General features: G+C 43.4%; 1 protein-coding gene across 2 annotated transcripts in view; it reads left to right on the top strand.

The window, feature by feature from the left end:
* The first annotated feature begins 8,168 nt into the window (after nucleotides 1-8,168).
* Nucleotides 8,169-13,522, top strand: part of ABCA1 (ATP binding cassette subfamily A member 1) — a 126,534-nt gene continuing 121,180 nt past the window's right edge. Inside the window, exon 1 of one of the 2 annotated variants that reach the window (XM_012736820.3) lies at nucleotides 8,169-8,389. The gene's annotated coding sequence lies outside the window, so the exon portion shown is untranslated. The remainder of the gene's footprint in view (nucleotides 8,390-13,522) is intronic. The other variant, XM_012736823.3, reaches the window with a different exon arrangement.

Below are 13,522 nucleotides of genomic sequence, written 5' to 3'. Positions count from 1 at the left end.
CATTTATTAGGTTATTGTTGGACATTGAGGAACGATTATATTATTGCTTGGGATAATAATAAGAGTAATGATAATAAGGAGCACTAACAATAACAGCTATCATTTATTGAGCATGTACTACATGTCAGGTGCAGTACCAAGCAGTTCACATGTACTAACTTATCTAATACCTGTATAAGGTAGCTTCTATGTTGCTTTCATTTGACAGACGGACGAATAAGGTGAGGCACAGAAATCTGAAGCAGCATGCCAGAGGACACACAATGTTCCACAGCCAGGAAGGATCAATCAAATCAGATGAGAAGGAAGGTTTAAACATACAGCACTTTCCCTTAGTAGTGAACCCTTAGGATTGGTTTAAAATTCTACTTTTTTTTTTTTTGAGACAGAGTCTTGCTTTGTTGCCCAGGCTAGAGTGAGTGCCATGGCATCAACCTAGCTCACAGCAACCTCAAACTCCTGGGCTCAAGCTATCCTCCTGCCTCAGCTTCCCGAGTAGCTGGGGCTACAGGCATGTGCCACCATGCCCGGCTAATTTTTTATATATGTTTTAGCTGGCCAATTAATTTCTTTCTATTTTTTTATAGTAGAGACAGGGTCTTGCTCTTGCTCGGGCTGGCTTTGAACTCCTGACCTTGAGCGATCTGCCCGCCTCGGCCTCCCAGAGGGCTGGGATTACAGGCGTGAGCCACCGTGCCCGGCCTATTTTCTTTTATAGTTTATAAACCTACTAACCCAAGAGTACTTGCTGTCTTAGCATTTTTATCTCTCCAAATTCTCTTCTGTCCTTTGTTACTATGTACACATGCTTTTAAAATATGTTAGGATTTGCTATTTCCATCTGGTAGTTTATGGTTTGCTTTTTTGCACTTGTAAAATATTTCCTCCTACTACTTATCTACACTCTGTTTTACATATCATTTTACTTAGTTAAAAAGTAGAATATGTTTATCCTAGAAATTTTTAAAAATATAAGACATATATGGAAAAAATGACTCATAATCCCACCATCCACAGATAATTGCTGTTAACACCTAGATGGGATTCTTTCTAGTCTTTTCTGGGCATATATATTCTATGAAAAAGGACTATCCATCTATTAACAATTATTTTTTACTAAACATGAGTTATATACACATGTAACTATAACTTTTGCTTTTTTTCCCCGATTAACATTTATCACGAGCAGTTTCCTGTATCACTGCTCTTTGAAAACATTATTTCCATTTTTCACGGCTGCATAACATTCTATCATATGAATTTACTAGAGTTTATTTTAGAATGTTCATGCTATTAGTTGATTAAATAATTTTTAAATGTTCACTCACAGATAATACAGTGACAAAATTCTTGAACATAAGTTTTTGACCATATTTTTGGATATTTCCCTAGGATAAATTCCTCCAAGTAAAATTAATGAGTCAAAGGCTCTCGACATGTGGTGCTAGACAGACTGTGAGAGGGTGGGCCACTTGGCACCTTCTAGCTCCCTCAGTTTTTACGAGCCTTGTTACATCTTTTTCTCTCTTTAACTTCCTACTGTATTTCCCTTATATGCCTTAGGACTGCACCCTTAGTGTAGCTTCCTCTTCTCATTGAGGCGCGTATCCAGGGCTGGCAATCCCAGCGGAGAGAAGGCGCTGGGGGCTTCCTGCTGGACTCTGCTGGGTGACAGAGCCAATCCAGAGCCTGTCAAGAGGAAACCAGCGTTAGGGTCAACTCTGTGGCAAGCCCAGGCCTCTCCAAATGGAGCCAACTCCCCACTCATTTACATACTGGGACAAGTGTGCCAGCTAAGAAATTGCTCAGATTTCACTGGACGACATGAGTCACCAGAAGCATGGAAACACATGGGACACGTACTCTTTGAGAAGGCAAAAATATTTGTCCTGTTCATACGATTTCAGAAGCCGTGAAGGGTTCAGGGCAAGGATGAGTTTAAACAATGGGGGACCACTGAGGAGGACAGCAAGGGGAAAATCATGCGCTCCTAAAAAACTGGTTCCCAAAATGCTGAAGGAGAAAAAGAGGCTTGTCTCCATAGAGGCCCAATAGAAAAGGAAATCTGGAACGTTTCCTAAGGTCTCTTTGTTTTTTAATGACTTACTTTCTTGTTAATATGTCAGAGAGAAGGAAAGCTCCTGGCTAAGAAATAAAACAGTCCCTCATCCCAGAAATCACAGCCAGGAATATGGATTCTTAAGTGTCCAAAAAGTACTCTGAATAAGGAAAGAAATGCAGATACATTACTTCTGTTATAAAAAACATTTGATTTCTTTTAATCCCTTGAGTGCAATTATTTTCTTCCTAAACTTAAGGGTAGTCACTGCCCTTTGTGAATCTGTTGTTACACTTGCTGATGGGTCTGTGTTAGGGGTTACATCTGCCTATTAATTTGGACACTTAAAAATCTCTTTTTCTCTCTTTTCTTCGGCTGCTCTCTATCCCACAACTTTACATCTAATGAGGGAGGTGATCTCTGTATCTCTTCTCTTTTCCATCCTTTTTGCCTCCAGCTTCTAGAACAATAGCACAAGGGAGGACAGAGAGAAATTAAGAGGAAGGGTTTCCAAGCAGTGGGAAAGCAGTTGAGGAGAGACATGGTAAGTTCATGGCCCAGGGGTGGGTGGGAGTGAAGTGGGGTTGGAAGAGGGTGGAGGAGGAAGCAGAGCATACAATGGGGTCTCAAAGACCTTTCAAAGGCATGTTTTCAAAGGCTTTACAGGTACTTTGAGGGTATTTTTTCTTTGTGTGCAAAGGAGAAGCAGCACAGAAAGTTTTAAGGAGGAAAAGATATGATTAGATTGTTTTGTTTTTGTGTTGGTTTGCTTAGTTTTTGTTTTGTTTTGTTTTTTTCCAAGTGAAAAACCATTCAATTGTAGTAGGGGAAGATAAATAGGAAGGGAAGAAACTAGAGACAGGAATATTGGAGATTGCTGCAAATACAGAAGCCCAGATGTTTGGCTTGGACTCTGGCTGTGGGGATGGGAAGGAAGGGATAGACTTACAAGATAATTGGGAGGTATAACTGACTTGACCTTAGGGCTTTTTGAAATGAGAAGAAAAAGAGAGACACAGAGATGAAAAAAATAAGCAAGGATGACTATGATTTCCCATAGTCAGTGTCTGGATGATGATGAGGTCATTAAATGAAATGTTCTAAAAAGGCAAATGGAAGTAAGGAGATTTAAAGGGAAGATAAAGAATTTTTTTTTTTTCTTTTGGATTTACTTGAAGAATGTCCTGCTAAATTTTGTGCTGGTAAATGTTAACAAGTGGCTTTCCAAACAAAAATCAAACCAAATGAAACCTTGATTTATGTTGGGGATTTCCAGCGGTGTAAATATTCACACCATTGGCTGATTTTAAGCTAGCTTGTAGAAGTCACTAACTGAGGAGGTGGGAAGAAATATGCACAATCAGGTCGTGTGAGCTGATGTGATCTGGCTCCAGCAGGTCACTGGCACTGCTGGATATTTTACTACGCATTAGGGAGCATAGTCCCATAGCTTGGCAAGGAGGTGAGTGCTGGCCATACAGGGCGTAAATGAATCCAAGATGGGTGAACAACATTGGTGAGGGAGCCTGTTGAAATAAAAAGAGAAAGCCAGTATTAGGAGATTTATAAAGAAACAGAAGTCAGAAAAAGAGTGATTAGAGGCAGAAGAACCAGAAAAGAACCAGATTCATGAAATACAAGAGAAGAACTAGTTTCAGGAAGGAAGGTGCAGTCAATAGTGTCAGATACCAGAGATCAAATAGCCTAAGGACTTAAAAGAGGTCATCAGCACTACCAATTAAGCGATCTTTCTGAGCTTGATTTATTTTTCTCTGTATTTTTCTACATTAAAAATATTTTATATAAAAAAAATTAATCACATCTCTCCTCCTCCCCCGCCTTTAAGGCAGTTTTTTTTTTTTTTTTTTTTTTTTTTGAGACAGAGTCTTACTACTCTGTTGCCCAGGCTAGAGTGCTGTGGCGTCAGCCTAGCTCACAGCAACCTCAAACTCCTGGGCTCAAGTGATCCTCCTGCCTCAGCCTTCCGAGTAGCTGGGACATGTGACACCATGCCTGGCTAATTTTTTCTATATATTTTTAGTTGACCAGCTAATTTCTTTCAAATTTTTTTTAGTAGAGATGGGGCCTCCCTCTTGCGCAGGCTGGTCTAGAACTCCTGAGCTCAAAAGATCCACCCACCCCGGCCTCCCAAGAGTGCTAGGATTACAGGCGTGAGCCTCCGCGCCGGCCAAGGCAGTCTTTTAATGAATTTGGACAGAACAAACTCAGAGCTGTCAGAATGAAAATTTGACTGTAGTGGGCTGACAAGCTAATGCAAGGGAGAGGATAGAGATGAAATCTTTCCAGTAGTTTGGCCATTAAGGGAAGGATAGCTTGTAGGAAGAAGGAAGTTTGCAAGGGTAGCTTTTAAAAAGAGTTATAACTCACTAATCAACTAGACAATCAGGGGAATATACAGTATCTGTAATCCAGGCTAACCTCTGATCTCAATGACAAGCAGAACCAACATCTTAGTCAAGTCCAGAAGCAATAAAGGTTTTGAATCTCACTGGTCTGTCAACAGGAGTCACATTAATATAGGAGAAGATCACATTGGTCCAATTAAATTGAATTGACAGAAAGCCTATGCAATACACAGTCTATTCCACAAACAACGGTGGTTTCTTGTAATTTTTTTTTTGAGACAGAGTCTCACTTTGTTGCCCAGGCTAGAGTGAGTGCCGTGGTGTCAGCCTAGCTCACAGCAACCTCAAACTCCTGGGGTCAAGCGATCCTCCTGCCTCAGCCTCCCGAGTAGCTGGGACTACAGGCATGAGCCACCCTGCCTGGCTAATTTTTTATATATATATTAGTTGGCCAATTAATTTCTTTCTATTTATAGTAGAGATGAGGTCTTGCTCTCGCTCAGGCTGGTTTTGAACTCCTGACCTTGAGCGATCTGCCCACCTCAGCCTTCCAGAGTGCTAGGATTACAGGCATGAGCCACCACGCCCGGCCCCCTGTACTTTTTTATTTGGCCACTGATTGCTTGATAATTTGTTTCTGTGTCTAACTATGTATTGGAATTAAGCTGACTCAAATTTGAACTGCAGGTCCTTTTGTTTCTCCTTATTTGGAAGATGGTTTACCTATTTTCTTTTTTAAAATCTTTTGAGGCATCTTTCTTATATACTTTACAAATTCTCCAAGATTACAGGTATTATATCTTTCTGATCAAAATAAACTGATCTTGAAAAATTATTTTAGAATACTTTCTTTTTTATTTTTCATAGATTTTCTGCAATGCTCTACTTTTTCAGAGTTTCTAGGAACCAAACAGTGGTGATGCCAACCAAAAACTCACGTGTGGTAAAAACCATTTATATTTTAGACAATGTGTATATGCATATTTGTCTAGTTAACAGATATATAGCAAAGCAACCTCCAAGCAATGCTTTTCAGATAATCCTTAATTTAAAAGCCTCAAGGGAATGATAAAGTTGAGCTTCTCTGTAGTTCCATGACCTCCAGCAGGGTCTCCAAGGCCACAGCTGCCTGAAGGTTGATTCTGTAACTGGAAGATGCCAGGGTCATCTCAGAATAGCACCTCAAGCCAGGCCACATTTATGGCATCAGCTTCTCCAGAGCCACAGCGACAAAGAAGGGCATTCCTACTTATTTGAGAGGGGTCACCTAGGGGAGACGGTTGGGGTTTTGGTGTCGTTGTTAGCAGGCATCAAAAGACCTGGGAAACAGCTCACCGAAGCATACTCAGGAACAAATCAACCTGTGATATTCAAGGGCTGGAGGGGAAAGAATTCATATCGCAAGCTTCTTTCTCAAGGGGGCACAGCTCTTAGGGTCTAACTTTTGAAATTTAGTATTTTTGTCACATGAAGCTGTCACACTTGCTAAGTGTGGTCTTGGTGTCGGCAGTCTTATGTCCCTGGCCTAATCACTTAGCCTCTGGGGGTTTGGGCTCTCCTAGCAGTAGAAATTAACAAGACTAGCAAACCTATTTCAAACATGACAGAGTGTTCCTGTATTCAATGTGGAGATCAGCGGATTCTTGACACTGCAGTTTAGTTTTAAACATGATCAAGTTTGGTTTTGGGGTCGTAGACTTATATGTTTAGAATCAATGGCTGTTCTCTCTCTAGGACTTTCATTTACTTCTTGGGCTCACCACCTTCTGCAGCACCTATTGCTGTCTTATTTGTAGAGGAACTTGCTGTTGCCCATTCCCCATTAGAACAACCTAAGGGATTATCTTAATAAGGGTGCTCTTCGGAACCATATCCTTTAAAATTCCAAAAAGAATTTTGGTGGTGGGATTTTAAACACTGTAATAGGCAGAGTAAGGAGGAAGGAAGAGATGGAAGGTCAGGGAGACCTAATCACCACCTAAGATTACTAGGAATGGTAACACCTCCCAGGAGCCTTTGTTTACACACAGAGAGAGCGATTGTTTTTATCTCTTTCCAAGTCCTGGAGTTTTAAAAGTTTGGCATGGGAAAGACTTTAGAGGCTATAAGTGGCACCCAAAAGTGACATTAATAGTCAGCTAATAATACTCTTTCTGTTTATAGTGTCGGTCTTCCAAGGAGCTCAAAGTTTTCAAGAGAATTCACTTTCAGAAAATCCCTGTGAGGCAGGGAGAACATACATATTCTCTCCATTTTAAAGATAAAGAAACAGAGGCAGAAGGACTTTACCTAAATTGCTCAGTATGTGGTTGGGTCAAGTTTGACCCCAGAACACAATCTCTTGACCAGAGTTGTTCTTTGAGGCAAAAGGGTTCCCTTCCTGGGCTTGGCTCTGGCCCTGCTCAAACCTCATACCTTCCCAAGGGCAAGCATTCCATGGGTGGCCATGCCACCCAGAGCTCTGAGTACCTGGCACTCCAGAATTCCTTGCCTAAGGCCCTCAAATGCACTTTCAGGGTCTACTTGGGCCTCTTCTCTGGATCCCTCCTGAGTGTCGACAAGACCACTGGTGTGTGTACCTGGGCTTGCGTGTGGCCCAGAGGTGGCCTATTGACTGTAGTGTAGAGGGGGCTCGTGCAGCTGGGGCCCACATGCAGGCAGTGGAAGGTCTGGAATAGGATGGAGCTGGAGGTCTGAAGAGAAGGGGGCTGGGGGCAGCTCTCTCACTCCACATTCTTGCCAAAACCCAGGTCCAGCTGTGAACCTGTATCTTTGTCAAGGTGGGAAACATTTATTTTACATTGGCTTGATTTAAGACCTAAATATTTAGACATCTGGTTTGTGGGCTTCCATTTGTACTCTTGCCTCTGCCCCTCAAATGTTTTGGGAGGTCTTGGTCCTGACTGCCTAAGCAAAAGCCAAGGGGAGAAGCTGGAGAATCAGAATGGGTTTATAATTTTACACCACTGGGATTCTCTAGCTGCGCTTTGCAAATCTATACAAACTAAAATACAAGCCCTGCGCATTTATCACAGGGATGCTGACCAATATAATGAAAACAAAAGGGGGGCTAGTTCACATTGTTCTGTTTGTTGTTGTTTGTTTGCTGTCTCTCTCCTCCCAATTTATGAAGCGAAGGAGCAAGATGTTCTTCACCTGTCCTCGGAGGGACCTGGGAGTCCAGGCTGGGAATCTCTAGGTTAGCAGTGGGGAACAAAAACGGCAGGTTCTTGAGAGCACTGTTCGCCTTCCCCCGACCCTAGGTCTTTGAAAGGAAAGAAAGACAAAAGGGTTGGCGTCCTGAGGGGTTTCAGCCTTGAAAACTCTCCCCCGCATCCCTCCCACTGAGTAAACTAACAGTAAAAAAAAAAAAAAAAATTCCATAAGGCGCGAGTTTAGATAAAGTGATTTGCAGTAGTGCCTTTGGCTGCCTGGAAGGCGGGCTGGGGAGTCGGGCGCAGCCCCAAGCCGGCGTTTCCCGCTCGGCCGGCTGGCAGGCGGCGGCGGGGCAGGGGGCGCCTCGTCCAGCCCCAGCCCCCAGCCCCCAGCCCCGCGGGGAGCGGCCGGACGTCGCCCGTTTAAGGGGCGGGCCGCGGCTCCACGTGCTTTCTGCTGAGTGACTGAACTACATAAACAGAGGCCGGGAAGGGGGCGGGGAGGAGGCAGAGAGCAGGCTCTGACCGATAGTAACCCCTGCGCTCAGTGCAGCCGAATCTATAAAAGGAACTAGTCTCGGCAAAAACCCGGTAATTCCGAGAGAGACTGAGAGGGGCCGGGACCCGCCGGGCCGGGTGGACACCGCTGTCTCCGGGCGCGGGTGGGCAGGGCGAGGGGGCGCCGCAGGGCCAGTTCTCGGGGCGCTCCGCTCCCTGTTTTTTTCTCTCACTTTTTCCCCCCTCCCCTTCTCGGGAAGGGCTTGTCAAGAGGTGAGGGGAAGAGACGCAAACACAAAAGTGGAAAGCAGGTAAGAGACTCTCCAGTGACTGGGTTATTGTTTCGTTTCGGGGTCGAGGGGGATTGGGGAAGCCTTGTTTCGGGCACGTTGGTCGGGACCCCCACATCCCCACCTCCCGCAGCGCCAGTGGGGCGGGGGGCGTCAGTGGGGAGAGGAGGGCCTGGAGAGGAGGGCCCTGGCGGCCCGGGGTCGCGGGGTTCGCCCGGCGCGGAGGCCGGGGAGCATCTCTGGGCGTGGAGACCCAGGCGCAGACCTCGGGCGCAGTGAGGTCGCGGGTTCCCGGGCGTGCCGAGGGCGCTGCTGCCGGGTGGAGAGGGAGGCAGGTCCGGCGTGAAGCGCTTCCCTTTGTTCCGAAGCGCTTGAGCCGGCTGGAAACCCCTCTGGTGGTGGCGGGCCGGCCAGCCCCAACTGGAACAAATGCCAGCCCTGAGTCCCCACTCCGTCTTGAGCTGGTCTGAGATGGGCTCTGATCTGGGGACCGGCTCCGGGCGCCCCGGGACTGGAGCGGCGCATCCTTGTTCCCCCAAAACTCAAGTAGGAGGTGTCCCAGACCGGGTCTGTTGTGCAATTGCTTGCTAGAGGCCTTGGGCTTTGTTTGACCTGGGGGTCCTGCCTACGGTTTGCGTCCGCTCTCTGGAGCTGGTGACCCTGGCGCAGCCGGGGGGACGAGGTTTTGGTTCTTTTAGAAACGGAAGACTTAGGAGAGCGTGCAGGGACCCGGAGCTGGGGTGCCCATTCCACCTCCCATCCTCCTGCCCTTTGCTGCTCGTCTCTTGGGGCAGCTGCGGGCCGAGCACGGATGGGGAAGCTGGGGCAAGGTGGTGCAGCAGCTTGACCGAGAGTAACCCCGGCGGGCGGTGCAGAACTCGCAGCTCCGCGGCGGGGCCGGGCTCCGCCGTGGGGGCGGGGAGCCGGGCGCGGGCGGTGGGTGGCCCCGGAGACTGGCCCGCAGCGCCTCCTGGCCGGGTGACCTAGGAATCGGCCTGGTGGCGGGACTGGGGCCGGGCTCTACCAGGCGTCGTCGCGGCGGGCTCCGACTGTGAATCCGGTGAAGACCTGGTGGTTGCAGACTGGGGAGAAACCCTGGGAGTTCAGGCTAAAGCCTGTCTGGCTGTTTTTTTGTTAGCCTGTCCCGACTTCCCAGGCCATTGCTAAATTACAAAAGGTTCTCAGGGCGTTGGCCGGTGCTGATCTTTTCAAACAAAACTTAAACTAAAAAAGTACTTAATTTCCCATCTCCCCTTCTATTTCAGCCTGTTTTTCTCCTATCTACACAAAAATAATGGAGGCTTTCTGTTCTTTCATTTTCTTGGGAAACTTCTCCCAAATCAAATAAAGTGTGGAAGCATGGAGAATATTCCTGGGTACAACCTCTACAGATAGTGTAATAATTTTCAAGTGCAAAGTTTCCACTGTCGGCCTGTTTCTTAAGTGCTCCCATGAACCAGTAAAGTAATTCATGATAGGGATTTTTGGGAAGACATTGGATACACAGAGCTAATCAGTATCTACTTGAGAGCAAGCGGTAGAATCAGAGGGACCAGGGAAGAGGGTCTCCCGCTTTCATGATGGTGACAGTTCATTTAAAGGGACAAGAATTGCTGCTGTCGTCAGAGTAATTCCTGAGTCCCTCTGAAAACACCGGCATGGTGTTCCAGAATGACATATCTGACGGTGATGTGGACACCTGTGACATGTCTGCTCTGCAGATGAGCATTTGGAATCTCAACCCTTATAAGTATTTCTCTTGATATCTAAATACAGGCCTTTAATGAACCCTGGACATATTTTGGCTGAGATAATATTTATAGTTCCTGTGAAACAATGCATGAATCTAGGATTGGAAAAGAGTGTTCAGGGCTTGGTTGTTTTCAAACTCTGCTCAAGGAAGTCCCAGTGCAGGCATTACTAAAAATGAATGACACTGAATGAAACTCAGCAACTCAGCTTTTTCTTATCTTATGTAGTACTTGGTGTATATTGAGAGAAGTTGGAATATTTTTCCATTTAAATTTTTTTGGGGGGGCCAAGGAAATCTTCTCTCTCATAAATCAAGGATGCTCAGGCTATATTCTTAGTGACTGCAAATTAAGATCTTTGCTAAAATAGTTAAATGGACATTGCCTTAGGGTTAAACTATCAACCTTTTGGATATCTAGGAAATACCAAAATACATGTGGTTTTGCATTTCTGTAATATCCTTAAATCCAAATACATTTTGATTTTTTCTGTATATATATTTTTTAAATGAAGGGGAAGTGAGGAGGGGGGTTCAGTTTCCTTTTTTTGTTTGAGACAGAGTCTCACTCTGTCACCCCAGGTAGAGTGCAGTGGCATCATTATAGCTCACTGCAACCTCAAACTCCTGAGCTCAAGTGATCTTCTGGCCTCAGTCTCCTGAGTAGCTGGGACTATAGGTGCCTACCATGACACCTGGCTAATTTTTCTATTTTTAGTGGAGATGGGGGGGTCTCACTCTTGCTCAGGCTGGTCTCAAACTCCTGAGCTCAGGCAATCCTCCAGCCTCAGCCTCTGAGAGTGCTAGGATTACAGGTGTGAGCCATGGTGCCTGGCCACAAATACATTTTTATTTACTATACAATTATAATGCTCCTTAAGGTTATTTACTCCAGCATCAAATGTTGAAAGATCATTCTGAATGCTTGTTTCATTTAACTGTTGTGGGAAAGAGCCTACTTTAAAAACTGAGACCATCTTCACATCTGGGTGTGGAAATAACCATGAGTGGCCAAAATTATTACAATGTTTAATAAACACTTATATAGCACTATGTGCCAAGTATTGTTCGAAATCCTTTTCAAATACTAATTTAATCTTCACAGAAAACTCATTTATTATCCATATTTTACAAATTAAGGAACTGAAAGGCTAACTAATTTGTCCCTGGCCACATACCTGAGATTTGAACCCAGCGAGTAAGCTCCAGAGCTCTTCAACTCTCTCACTAAGCAATGAGCTGGTATATTTCAGCTGCTGCGGACAGGGAGCTTTCCAAGGATGCACTGTATTCGTATATTTATCTGCTATAGTGCTTATCAGAATCTACAGCCAGTATCGTATTTCCCTTGTTGGTTTGAGTAGGCCAGCCAAATTCTCTTTAGCTTGTTGAGACCTTGGTTGCATAGAGATTGCAACATCATGGAAAGAACAGACAATAAAATTTACTCAACTCTAATTTTTTCCCCTTGGTTTAAAATGAAAACTATACTCTTGCTTCAGTCAAATATTTGTGAGTAGATTTGTGATTTCAAGATGTTTTCCTGTGTGATCTGTAGAAAATGGAATGGAAGTATTTGGCTGTGAAAATATAGGAGCAAAAGAAAAAGGGAAGGAAACTGTTTAACTGTAAATCCCAACTTGAGTGAAATTTGTTATTGGTTATAATATGATATGATTCTTGCTTGTCCTATCCGTAATTGTGTTACGGACCTTTTGAAATAAGCTTTTTCTCTGTTAATGCTATTAGTGTCTAGAGATCAAATTTAGCCTTTTCTTTAGGTATATTTCGATAAAAATAAATACAGTTTCAGAGACTGCTTTATAAAACTGAAGTAGGATGAGAAACTGCTTTTCTTATTAAGTGGTGTAGCAAATTAGAAAGAAACCCTTAGAAAACACCTTTTGGTAAAAATAATTACATTTGCCGTTGACTTACCACATGCTGGACATAGTTTTAAGCATTTTACATGTAAAAACTCAGTTCATCCCCACAAAAATCACCTGAAATGGGTACTGTTACTGCCTTTATAGATGAGGAAACTGAGGTATAGACAAGTGAATGGTTATGGAGTTTGTAAATAGCTGAAGTTGTATCCCAGGAAGTTTGGCTTCCCTGAGTTTACCAACCTCAGGATATATACTTTGTCAAAATATCAAAGTTTTGACCATTGAAGTACTAGCAAAAGGCAAAAGGTGTTTCTCTCATTTCATTGAGTATATTCACCTGAAAATAGTTCCTTGAATAAGTAGTCTGCATAGATGGTACATTGTAAGACTGTACCTCTTACATGGAGAGGCGCATTTTAGAAATACGTGAAGCCAGAGAATGAAAGTCTTAGCTAAATTGTTTTCAGATAGGGCCTTCAGTTACTCTGCATTCTGTTAAGACCATAAACTGTGTTAAAGCAAAGAGCATTTATTCTGACAATGAAAGGGCATCAGATTTGGTTCCTAAAACAAAGTTTGAAATCCTGTCTTTTTCTATTTTGGGAAAAAAACCAAAACTTTGGTTACAAACTCTCTAGCTTTTGCAAACCTACTTTAAGACATGATTTAAATGCTACCATCCTCATGAAGCTCTCCTGCATCTACTCCTCCCTCCCAACACTGAGTTAAAAATAATTATCTCTTTCACTCCCATAAGACTTGGATTACAGCACTCTTCATGCCATGTATTTAATGTTGTTTTTTATTCTAATTAACATTTATTTGTCTTCCTCTTGAGCCTATGCTTCTCTAGAGGGAGGTCTTTGATTCATTCTCCCCAGGCCTTAATCGATCCCCTTTAATATAGAAGGAGTTTAATAAATGCTGACTTGAACAAATCCCACAAAGAGAATGGGAACTTCATGTTTGCTTCCTGTATTCTAAAAGACTACTTTATTTAAGATAATAGGATAATCATGGAAAAACATTAGAAATAAAATTTTATGAGAAATAACTGTAGTTAAGGCTAGGTTTATGATAGATTGAGAATTTTTAGTGCATACTTACATTATTTAGGCTAGATCACATTTTGTAGAACAAACAATTCTGTTTCTTCCAGTTTCATTTCCGCTTTTTAGGCAGCTGTGCTTTGAGAAAAATGCTGTAGTCTGTGACATTTCACATTCAAGGAGACTTTGACTTGTAATTAATTTATTTTTATTAGTAAGAATGAGATAACTAATAATTTATAAATTTAAGTACTTTTAAAAAAACCCAAAATAACCTTATATGCATTGAATCTATTCTTTTGTGTGTGTGTGTGTGTGTGTTTGTTTGTTTGAAACTCTGCAGTGTTTTTTATGCCAAATCCAACTTCCAAGAAGCAGTTGGAAGTTAAAGCATTTTATCTGGCTAGTCCTGAAGTCAAGATGTTTTCTGATAACTGGTATTTAGGGATAATTTTCTAGTAGTTCC

Source organism: Microcebus murinus, chromosome 12, assembly GCF_040939455.1.
Source record: "Microcebus murinus isolate Inina chromosome 12, M.murinus_Inina_mat1.0, whole genome shotgun sequence".
NCBI lineage: Eukaryota > Metazoa > Chordata > Mammalia > Primates > Cheirogaleidae > Microcebus > Microcebus murinus.
This window is presented reverse-complemented; position numbering and strand designations above follow the sequence as displayed.